This window comes from Equus przewalskii, chromosome 23 (assembly GCF_037783145.1).
Source record: "Equus przewalskii isolate Varuska chromosome 23, EquPr2, whole genome shotgun sequence".
In the NCBI taxonomy this organism is placed as follows: domain Eukaryota; kingdom Metazoa; phylum Chordata; class Mammalia; order Perissodactyla; family Equidae; genus Equus; species Equus przewalskii.
Window position 1 is genome coordinate 4,124,830 of NC_091853.1, and position 11,785 is coordinate 4,136,614.

The following is an 11,785-nucleotide window of genomic DNA, read 5'->3' on the forward strand; positions in this document are numbered from 1 at the left end:
CAGTATATGACTGATAGTTAAGAGCCCTCACTTCATGTGGAGCACGGATGGCACATCTGGTTCCAATCAAGAAATGATCACTCTCTTGGCACGACAGAAAGGAAACAAACTATTCTGAGGTCATTTCAACAGCTTCCTGCACCAGCTGGTCAAAGTAATTAGAACAGCTAAGTGCCCAGTAAAGCCAGGCATAGAATGGACTCCACTTCCGTGACAGGGATAAGGTAGCATATTATAAAAATACACGTAAAACTCTGAGGACAAGCATTAGTCATTGTATCTCCAGTGACTGAAAGAGACTCTGATTTGGTGTAGGACAGAGGCTGTGAAAGGGGAGGTTGACGAGAGGAGGATCTCAGTCACTTAAGCTACTGCCGGGCTCTTCTCTGCCGTAACCGGGCTCGTGTTATTAACATCCAAGAAGAGGGGAACTGAAGCTGTAACACACATGACAGTGTGGTGTAATGGAAAGAAAAGGAGATTCAAATCCTGGGTTTAACACTTACTAGCTCTGTGGCTTTTGCAATTTGCTTAATCTCAGTGAATTTCAGTTTCCTAAGGATGTTTGGGAGAATTAGAGACGATGTTACATACCCATGCTCACCACCTGGCAACTTCATTATTGAGGACTCTAATACTTGACACCTGATTTTTTTCAAATTAGGGAAGAATAATAAAAATTAGACAGTTATAAAAAAAATCAATTTCAGTGAAAATGTTCTGACTGCTGTGAGTTTTGGGCATGGGCCTCCTAAGACTCTTCTTGCCCTGGATCAGAACCTCAGCAGACAGTAAATTGGTTTCTTTCTGTTCTGGGTCCTCTTCTGTACCCCAATTTTCAGCTTAGAAAGTTCTTGAAATTGTTCTTAGGGGCACTGAGCTGAGGCATGGGGAAATATCAATGCTCACTTGTTCCTACTATGGAGAAAATTGCTCAAGGGCACATGTCCCACTGATGGTGAATTAGTGATGTCATCTTCCTACATGAAGAACATTATTAATATCACAGTGACTCACACTGTGTGACTCTCCAGGCACTTGCCAGAGGGGAAGGGTGGGGATAGATCTACAAAAATATGGAGGGAGGAGAAGAAGGATTGAGACTTAGATGAAATATTTTAAATGAGGAATTAGCACCCTCTTTAGCTTTGAGAGATGAGAAACACAGAAGTCACTGGTGGCCTAATGAAAGTTAGGAGAGAGAGGGAAGTTGGAGAGGGAGTTAGAAAAGGTGAAGGGAAGAGATCAATAAAGAAGGAAGGAACCAGAAAAGAGAAAGGGAAAAAGGAGGATGTAGGAAAAGAGTGTCATTATTTAGGATTGAAACTCAAGCTATGGGGACGACCAATAAAAGAAGGTTAAATTTGTAAAATACACTGAGAGGTCAAAGGGGTCCCAGAAAGAAGGTATTTATGAACATCTAAGTCAGTGGTTTTTGAGAATTTGGTGAAATCAATGGATAAAAAAGAGTATATAAATTCCAAATGTTGATACACTTTCGTGGAATTCCCAGTTTCCCTAAGGCTGCTCCATGGATCGCCCTCTTAGGAGATTCTGCTTTATGGATTCACATAGGTTATCGTGAGACAGTGACGGGTCTAGAGCTTCCTCAGGCAGGTCTGTGTGTCAAACAGGGTTTATGAATATTACTTTTTTGGTGTTTTCTCAGCTGCATGGATGTCACTTTTTCAAATCTAGTTATATTTATTTATTTAATCACTATATTGATTTCTTTTTTAAATTTCAGGAAGTGTTGGTGGATTTTTTTTTAAACGACTGTTAGTAAATGATCCAAGGGTTTTGGGCCAAACAAAAGAGGATCATGACCTCAAATAAAACCTACCATTTGGGTGTTAGGCTCTTTCAAACGGGAAGAAGGACGTCCATTGGGGTTTCCTTAAGTGACAGGGTTTGTTTTCAATATACGTATAGAATTAAGAAAAACAGAAGTTGCATTTCATGGACCTCCTGAAGGAAAAGAAGCATCAGGATGCCAGGCCACACAGAGACTGTTGTTTAGGAACCACATTATTTAGGGTTTGGTGTAGCTTGAACAATCTTGCCCCCGCTCAGCAGCAGACATCTGTTGATTTCTACTCTAGTGTTTCTCTGTTCTGGTGGCTCTTCTACTCTTTGCACTCTTCCTGTTGCCACCTCCATTCTCTTTTACAGATTCTGCCTTCTAGTCTTTTGCCTTGCTATTTCCTCTATCTGTGTTTGTTTTCTTCCCCCCATTTTTAAGTGCTGACCTTTTTAAATGTGCCCCATTTGTTTATTTTTTCTATTGTTTCCCTTGCCTGATCAGACATAGTTCTTGAAAATATGCTGCTAAGACCCATGTCGAAGAGCATCCTGCCTATATTTTCTTCTAAAAGTGACATGGTTTCAGGTCTTACATCCAAGTTTTTCATCCATTTTGAGTTGATTTTTGTGCGTGGTGTAAGATAATGGTCTACTTTCATTCTTTTGCATGTGGCTGTCCAGTTTTCCCAACACAATTTATTGAAGAGACTTTCCTTTCTCCATTGTAGGTTCTTGGCTTCTTTGTTGAAAATTAACTGTCCATAGATGTGTGGGTTTATTTCTCAGCTCTTAATTCTGTTCCATTGATCTGTGTGTCTGTTTTTGTGCCAGTATCATGCTCTTTTGGTTATTATAGCTTTCTGGTATATTTTGAAATCAGGGCATGTGATACCTCTAGCTTTGTTCTTTTTTCTTAGGATTCCTTTGCTTATTTGTGGTCTTTTGTTGTTCCACACAAATTTTAGGATTCTATGTTCTATTTCTGTGAAAAATGTTTTTGGAACTTTGATAGGGATTGCATTGAATCTGTAGATTGTTTTACGAAGTATGAACATTTTAACTATGCTAATTCTTCCAATCCAAGAGCATGGAATATCTTTCAATTTCTTTGTGTATTCTCCTACTTCTTTCAACAATCTTTTATAGTTTTCAGTGTACAGATCTTTCACGTATTTGGTTAAGTTTACTCCTAGGTGTTTTATTCTTTTTGTTGCATTTGAAAATGGGATTATATTCTTAATTTCTCTTTCTGCTGCCTCATTGTCAGTGCATAGAAATGTAACTGATTTTTGTATGTTGAGTTGTATCCTGCAACTTTACTGTATTCATTTATTATTTCTACAAGATTTTTTGGTGGATTCTTTAGCATTTTCCCTATATAAAATCATGTCATCTGCAAATAGTAGCAGCTTCACTTCTTCCTTTCCAATTTGGGTCTCTTTTATTTCTTTTTCTTGCCTGATTGCTCTGGCTAGCACTTCCAATATTATGTTAAATAAGAGTGGCAAAAGTGGGCATCCTTGTCTGGCTTTTCTTCTTAGAGGGATAGCTTTCAGTTTTTCTCCATTGAGAATGATGTCAGCTGTGAGTTTGTCATGTATGGTCTTTATTATGTTGAGGTACTTTCCTTCTATACCCATTTTATTCAGAGGTTTTTTTTTTTTTTTATCACAAATCAATGCCATATCTAGTCAAATGCTTTCTCTACATCTATTGAGATGATTATGTGATTTTTATTCTTCATCTTGTTAATGTGGTGCAGCACATTAATTGATTTGCAGGATATTGAACCATCCCTGCATCCCTGGAATAAATCCCACGTGATCATGGCATATGATCTTTTTAATGTATTGTTGTATTCAATTTGCTAGTATTTTGTTGAGAATTTTTGCTTCGATGTTCATCAGTGATATTGGCCTGTAATTTTCTTTTTTTGGGTTGTCCTTATCTGGTTTTGGTACCAGGGTAACATTGGCTTCATAGAATAAGTTAGGAAGATTCCCCTCCTCTTCAAATTTGGAAGAGTTTGAGAAGGATAGGTATTAAGTCTTCTTGGAATGTTTGGTAGAATCCATCAGGGAAGCCATCTGGTCCTGGGCTTTTATTTTTTGGGAGATTTTTGATTACTGTTTTGACCTAAATCAAACTAAAAAGCTTCTGCACAGCAAAGGATACCATCAACAAAATGAAAAGACTACCTAAGAACTGGGAGAAGATATTTGCAAACCCTACAGCTGATAAGGGGTTAATATCCAAAATATATAAAGAAGTCATACAGCTCAACAACAAAAAAACTAACAACCCAAATAAAAAATGGGCAAAAGATCTGAATAGACATTTCTCCAAAGAAGATATACAGATGGACAACAGGCACATGAAAAGATGTTCAACATCACTAGCTATCATATAAATGCAAATAAAAACTAAATGAGATATCACCTAATTCCTGTCAGAATGGCTATAATTAACAAGACAGGAAACAACAAGTGTTGGAGAGGATGTGGAGAGAAGGGAACTCTCATACACTACTGGTGGGAGTGCAAACTGGTGCAGCCATTGTGGAAAACAGTATGGAGATTCCTCCAAAAATTAAGAACAGAACTACCATATGATCCAGCTATTCCACTGCTGGATATTTATCCAAAGAACTTGAAAACATGAATGCATGAAGACACATGAACCCCTATGTTCATTGCAGCATTTTTCACAATAGCCAAGACTTGGAAGCAACCTAGGTGCCTATCAACAGGTGAATAGATAAAGAAGATGTGGCATATATACACAATGGTATACAACTTAGCCATAAAAAATGGTGAAATCCAGCCATTTGTGACAACATGGCTGGACCTTGAGGATATTATGCTAAGCTAAATAAGTCAGAGAAAGAAAGTCAAATGCCATATGATCTCACTCATAAATATAAGATAAAAACAACAACAAACAATCACATGGAGACAGAGATTAGATTGGTGCTTACCACAGGGTAAGGAGTAAGGGAGGAGAGCAAAAGGGGTGGTTACGCACATGTGTGTGGTGATGGATGGCAGTTAGTCTTTGGGTGGTGAGCATGATGTAATCTACACAGAAATCAAAATATAATGATGCACACTTGAAATTGATATAATGTTATAAACCAATGTTACCACAATAAAAAATCAATCAATCAATAAGTGTGCCCCAACCTGCTCAAGAGAGTCACTAGTGGATCCATAATCTCCATCACCTCTGATAGACCCTTTTGTGGTCATTCTACAATGGCTGCTCCTGAGATATGTGTCTACCCAGGTCCAGTCTTTGCCCCGATGTCACCATGATGTAATCAGTAACCTTCAGAGCAGGCCAGTTTCTTCTCCAGCACAGTATCAATTGGGGTTTATAGGTTTACAAGGCTAAACTCTCACATCTATCACATAGTCTGACCCTCACAATAATCTTATGAGCATTAGTATTAGCATGCCCATTTTACACACAAGGAAATAGAGAGCCAAAGAAGTTAAGGGAAAAACTCCAGGTCACTCAGCTAAGAAATGGTAGAACACAGTTCCAGGTCCTCTGACCCCAAAGGCTTTCCAGACACCAGTTTAGAGAAGAGAAACTGCGGGCAAGGCAGGGGGAACATGAGAAGAACTGATGCGGGAATGACATGACTATTTCAGAGAATGAAAGCATTAGTGTGGTGGGGGATATGGGAGGATGGGCAATGGCAAAGACTGAAAGCTAATGACCTGGTTCGACTTCAAGGGTAAATACCAGACCTGGAATATTTCAGGGTAGAAGCACCCAGAGATGCTCAGAGCCCAGTTTCCATCTATTCTCACCCCTTCCCTGAACTTCTGCCCTATGTGGTTATGACTTGCAGAGGAGAGTGGGAAAGAAGGCCTTTCCTGGAAGCCCCAAATTTGCTTTCTGCCTGACCTTTCAGGGCCTTAAATGCCTTAATAACTATTCAAGTCAATCTCCTTAAAATTTAATGTCCTTGAGAGAAGTCAGCAAATCAAATCCCTAACACTTTATGTGAAATAATTTATCAAATTACTTTTCTTCTTAATTAGAGAAACTACAACAGCCATAAAGAGGAGCAAAAGGCCCTGAAAGACAAACACATAAAAACACCATTTGCTGAAAGCCTCACAATTCTGCTTGGGGCCAGCCTGGCAGCCGGCGTCAAAAAGTAAAGATGACAGAAGGGCAGGTGCAACATGTTCTCCAGCTGCAGTCCACAGGCTCCAGGGCACGTGCTCTTTCACCTGTGGGTAGTTGATCCAACAGATCAATGATGTCAGAAGAGGGTATAGTCCTCAACATCATGTCCAGAAGGATCTAGAGCAGGTCCCTGTGCCGCAAAGCTTCCTGCACTGCACTGCACTGGAGAGTGCCCTTTAAGAACCTGCTTGTGCAAGCTGAGAGTCACTCCTGCCCTCTCTCCTAGTGCTTGAGGTCTTCTGACTCCCTCAAGGCCATTTGTAGTGCTGGAGTGAGGCATGTTGCTGAGATTATTCTTTCTTTTCTTCTGTAGATTTATCAGCATACTGCATCTGGCTGACTCAGACACCAATAATACAACCTGCTATGTTGACTCCCACTCTTCTCATCAAAAGGACAGCATGGGACTTCTCTGAGGCACTTACTCTCATGAAGTGATTTATTGGTGGTTCTCAAAGTTTAATGGGTGTAAGAGTCACTCAGGGAGCTTGTTAAATTAGGGATTCCCAAGTCTCGTCCATCAAATATTCTGAATTAGAAGTTTCAGATGGGACTCAGGAAGACATGCATTTTAATCAAGCATCTCAGGATACATTGGTGCAAACGATGTTTGGATTATGCAAGAGAAACACTGTAACTTGACTGGGTCTCATTTTATTTTTACGAAGTCGAATAATGGGATTTACTTCATTAAACTGTAAATTTCTTGAGCTTAGAGACCATGGTCTATATTCTGCCACAATTCTTAGCCCAGTGTCTGGCATGGAGTAGGTTAAACTCAGTTACCCACGACTCTCAGTACCTTTTTGTTAGTCTGAGCTGGGGGACTGAAGAACTAAGCTTGATCCCAGGTCTCTGGGGCTGCAGAAGAGATTGGGGCAGACAGCATGGGGAGCTTTCTGCATGCTGGCCTTGGCATGGTAAGGCAGTGATATCAGTTTTCAGACCATCAAATTCTGCCTGTGCTGTTATATTTCTTAAGTGAACCTCTAATATCTTTTCTCCAGAAGCAACTTAAGTCTTAATTTTTTGTTTCCTGCTATGCCTTACTTTGAGTAGGTCCACATATCTAATAATAATAATGGATGATCCCCACTCATCCCCAGCCTCATTTGTCAATGTTCCTAGCAAGAAGTCTAATCTAGCAAGAATCCTGTCTAATGAATTTTCATTCGTTATGGTTTATTCCAGCCCTTGGTGTCCTATGTACCAGATATGGGGTGAAAGGTTGCACACAGACACATCCTGGTAATAACATGGGCTAAGTTCTCAGTGTGCCCTGAGCAGAGACAATGGCAGGTGGAAAAGTATACCTGGATGCCCTTGACCCTCATGGAGACAAGGATGGAGGGTGGCAGGTAGAGAATCTGACCTTTGGTAGAAATGTCGATCTATCGTTAATTACCAAGACCTGGCTAAACGCAATGGAAAAACTAACTCTTTGGCACCCAAACCAGGAGTCATTACCTCCTGAATTATAACCAGGAAAGAGAGATTGAATACTCCAGAAACAATCTTCACAGAAGTTCCAGAGGAAGTCAAGCAATTTTAGCCAAGTTGCTAAGGCAACTTCGGAGGTGAGTGATGTCACCGAGCCTGGAGCAGGGGTACAGGAGGGTAGATTGCATAGACATTTTCTTCCAGAAGAAAACTGACTAAATCAAGAAATTGGTACCAAATAAAATTTTACCTATGACAGTGTTCCATAATTTGGCTTCACATAAAATGTTGTTAATATTAATCCCTGAGAAACAAGTAAACCAAATTAAAAAGTTAACATCGGAGTCCCTCACTTTGGAAAGGATTTGCTGAACATTTGCTAGGAGGAAATTCTGCTGAGATCCACTTCTCTTTTAGTTCCCTATTTATTAAGTGCATTTACAAGAAGCAGGATGCTTACTGCTTGAAACGTCAACAGCACCTGCTGTACCTCGATTTTCTCAATTGAAAAATGTAGGCTCTGACCCACTGGAGGAGGAACCATCTGGTTCAGAGATGTTTTTGTTCGTTTCCAGGTTATCCTGTGAAACAATGGATGGGAGGCGGGGAGTTATTCTTAAGACTTCTTAAAAAATAAAAATAAGTGGTTTGAAGAGGAATGAAAATGTTCCTATTGTCCTAAGCTGCTTGTCCTGATAGCTGACCTACTCACATTTGATAAAATTATCTATCAACTGAGCATGGTTCTATCTAATTTAAAGGAAGATTTTTCCTTAGACTGGATAATTAGTGCTCAAGAAGGTGGGGGATACGTTTGTCAAACTTAGGGTCTTGCCGTAAAAAATTTATGTATCATCTGACTTGTCAAGTTTTGGTTAATGGACAGATCTGTTCAGGGATTCACACTCTTCTTTCCAAACTCAAGATTTCTTCCCTCTTTTCATCGTTTACAACTTCCCTAAGGCAAATCTTACAGTTTACCTTCCACAAGAAACTCCTGACATCCTCCATGCCTCAGGTTTTTGTTCTAGCTCTTATGATTAAGAGTTTAAAAATCTATTCCTATATATTTGTCCAAATGTGCTTTCTAATTGTTGGCAGTTTTGATGAGATGCCTATTAGGTATCCATGTGGAGATGTGGGATGGGCAGGTGGATGCTCCAAGTTCAGGGTAGAAGTCTGGGCTGCAATGTACATTCCAAAGAGAAGTGAGTGACTGCCACTCACTCCTTCAAGTGCTCTTCTTATTCGGCTTCTGTGATGCCATTCCACCTTCTGACCTCTCTCACACCTTCTTCCCAGTTACCCTGGCACACATCCCTTCCTCCATCAGCAGCTTTAACGGTATTCCGCAGGGTCTTTTCCTCTGTATTATCTCACTCTTCCTGTTTAACCAGCATTCTGCACCATCACATTATTCTCTGACACTCTAATTATTTTTCTTCTTCTCTCAACTCTGAGCTCCTTAATGGCAAGGACTATCTCTATAGCCCCAGCGCCTGGCATAGCACCTGCCTTTGGTGAATGTTTAATGAATGTCTGAAGACTGAATGAAAGCATTTGTTCACTCATTCCCTTGTCCTACAAAAACAAGTAAAATCCAATCATGTCTGCCATTTCAGGAAAAGCCTTTTGGTGAGTAAGACCAGGAGGGTGTCTTCCCATGAGACATTATTATAAATGATGATCAGGTACTCAGGCCAGTTCCCAAGGCCTCTTTTACTCAAAGTAGGGCAATATTACATTAATTTAACTACATCACATGCTGTGCTTATTATGGTTACCATGAGAAAATGTACTTAGAATTCTAAGCCTCCAACTAGGAAACCTTTGCTATACAATTCTTTCCTAATTAGTAGTCTATCTGTTGTTGGTCCTGTTCTTGGTGTTTTATTTTGATTTAACTACATTACCATTTCTTTGGTTCAGGAACTTTATCTCTAATCCATCTAAAGTAACAGGTCATGGATCAAAAAGTAGAAGACAATCCGATGGGAGACACCAAGACGAAAAGCACAAGCCTTAAGTCTCAGCTGCCTCAAAGAAACCTGAACAGTTCAGTGAGGAAGGGAGAAATGCACGCGAAGGAGGGCAGTAGAAGAGCAAGCATTTGCTGAAAACAGACCCTTGTCTAGATCCTCTCTAAACCTACTCATAAAAATCCACGGAGAGGGCCAAAGTGAGTGTTAGAGAACTGGATGCAAAATGATGACGATGCATGCGGGGAGCCAACGGCATGTCTGTTATACAGAATTGGCTGCTGAATGGTTCTGAGGACTTCTGGCACAAAGCCATCCTCAGAAAGACCATTTAACTTTATTTAGCTTATTAGCTAAATTAACTGTACTTTCTTCTTGACCTGATTCAGAAAACTGTGTCCAAGTGGAAACCTGTTCTGTCTGGGGGAAACCCCACTGACCTTTGTTGTGAAGCAATGAGAAGCTCTCAGATCCCTTGTTCGCTCTGGGTGTCAGGTATCTTCTAGAGAAACAGGCTCCCTTTTCAGAGTGTTTCTTGAGCCACCCCCTGGGTGCTCTTAGCTACACGGTATGTATATGGACTCTTTTTCAAGGTATTAGCATAGCATATGTGTGTGTGTGTGTGCATGCATGTGAGGAGAGGTGATGGGTGAATGTCAACAGCCAGAAACAAGAGAGACAGAAAAACTCTGCTTCTAAATTTGAAAGGTGAATGTTAAACTTTATGCCCATCAGCTGCCCACAATAAGCTAAAGCGGCTTTTGTTCGTATCCTCTCTGTACAATACCACAGAAAAGGTCAAACTATTTCTTTTTCTGCTTTCTCAGAAAATAGAGAAAGTTTTATACTGGGCTCAGAAATTACATTGTTTGGTAGAGCGCTGTTTTCTTTTCTCCTTAGCTCTCAGAAAAGAGTTCAGACGTATTGCCTGTCACAGGCAGGAAGCATGACAGAGGTCCCTTCCCACCTCCAGCTGATGCCCAGTGGCTGAACTGACCTGGGACAAAGGAGGCAATTGAGATGCTGAGGATTACAAGCGTTGTCACACATGAACTGATGGGAGGAGAGGTGAATAGACCGGATGAGGATGCATTAAGGCAGGCTAATAGTCATATGCAAATGCGTGAAGGGCTGTTGTATGAAAGAGCAAGAGTAATTTTTTATTGCTTCAAAGGCAGAACATGGGGACAGTTCCACGTCTGTGGCAGTTGCAGGGGATAGATGTTGGCACGGTCTGAGAAACCATTCTATCAGGATTGTGGCCAATAATCCAGTAGGCTTCCAGAGGAAGTGGCAAACTCCTGTCACCAGGTGTGTTTAAACTAAGATAAGACGAGCACCCGCAGGGTGGCTTTGGCAGGACTCCTGTACTGGCCCCAGCAGGGCCCCACGGACTGTAAACTTCCTTCCTTCTGTCTTGTTTTCCTTACATTTTCCTTCCAGTAGATTGGGGGTAATTGCTGTCTCTACTTTAGTGGAATGATGGTGGAGCCAGGTAAAGCTTTTTCTATGGCTTGAGCTCTGATCGTTCACTCTGCTTTCAAACTCAGAGTGCTGCGACGTGGGGATGCTCCTCTGGGCCTTGTTGTCTTCAATTTTGAAAAGTGTCACTTCTGTAGCATTGTGTGCTCTCCTAGCATCTTTCCTTCAAGGTCACTGTACTTCCCAGTTGTCCTGAAGGTGGCCCGTGGTGACAAGTTTTTATTTCCTTATGGCTTCTCTTTCCTGGGTGCCCTTCCCTGTCTGCCCAGAACACTGCTCTGTCAGAGAAAGCAAGTGGGAAAACGTGTTGGACAAGTGTTTGGCAAGTAGGGGTCAGGGAAGCAGGACCAGCTTAGAGATAAACATCCCCTCCCTGTGAGAAAAACAACAACAAGAACAACGTTTTTCTAGTCTGTCTGGACTTTCTTGTGTGATCCATTGTGGAGGAAACGGAGACTCTATTCTTAGTGATGTCCCATGTCCTCTGTGCGCTCAGTGGGGAGTGAGCTGTGCCCCCTGCCCTGCAGGGTTCAGGGTGCTTCCTGCAGGGCTGAGAGGGGCCGTGTGTGGTGGCATGCCAAGGACCAGGACCCACTCTTCTCACACATCACCTGTTCTCCTCTGGGCTCCAGGTTATTCCACTCGCCTGTCCTGTGCAGGCTATCAGTTCCTCTGTCATGGTTCCTTTGAACAGTTCTGAAGCTTCCTATAATAGAACTTTGTGCCCACACTCTCATCTCTACAGCCCTGGGAAGGGGGAAGAATCTTATCTCCTATTTGGGTCCTTCAAATAGTGAAGGTCAATATAGGTCATTGAACTCTGGGAGAGAGAGTCCGTATTCCCACGGCACTTGAATGCCTTTCAGTTGGCCAACCCA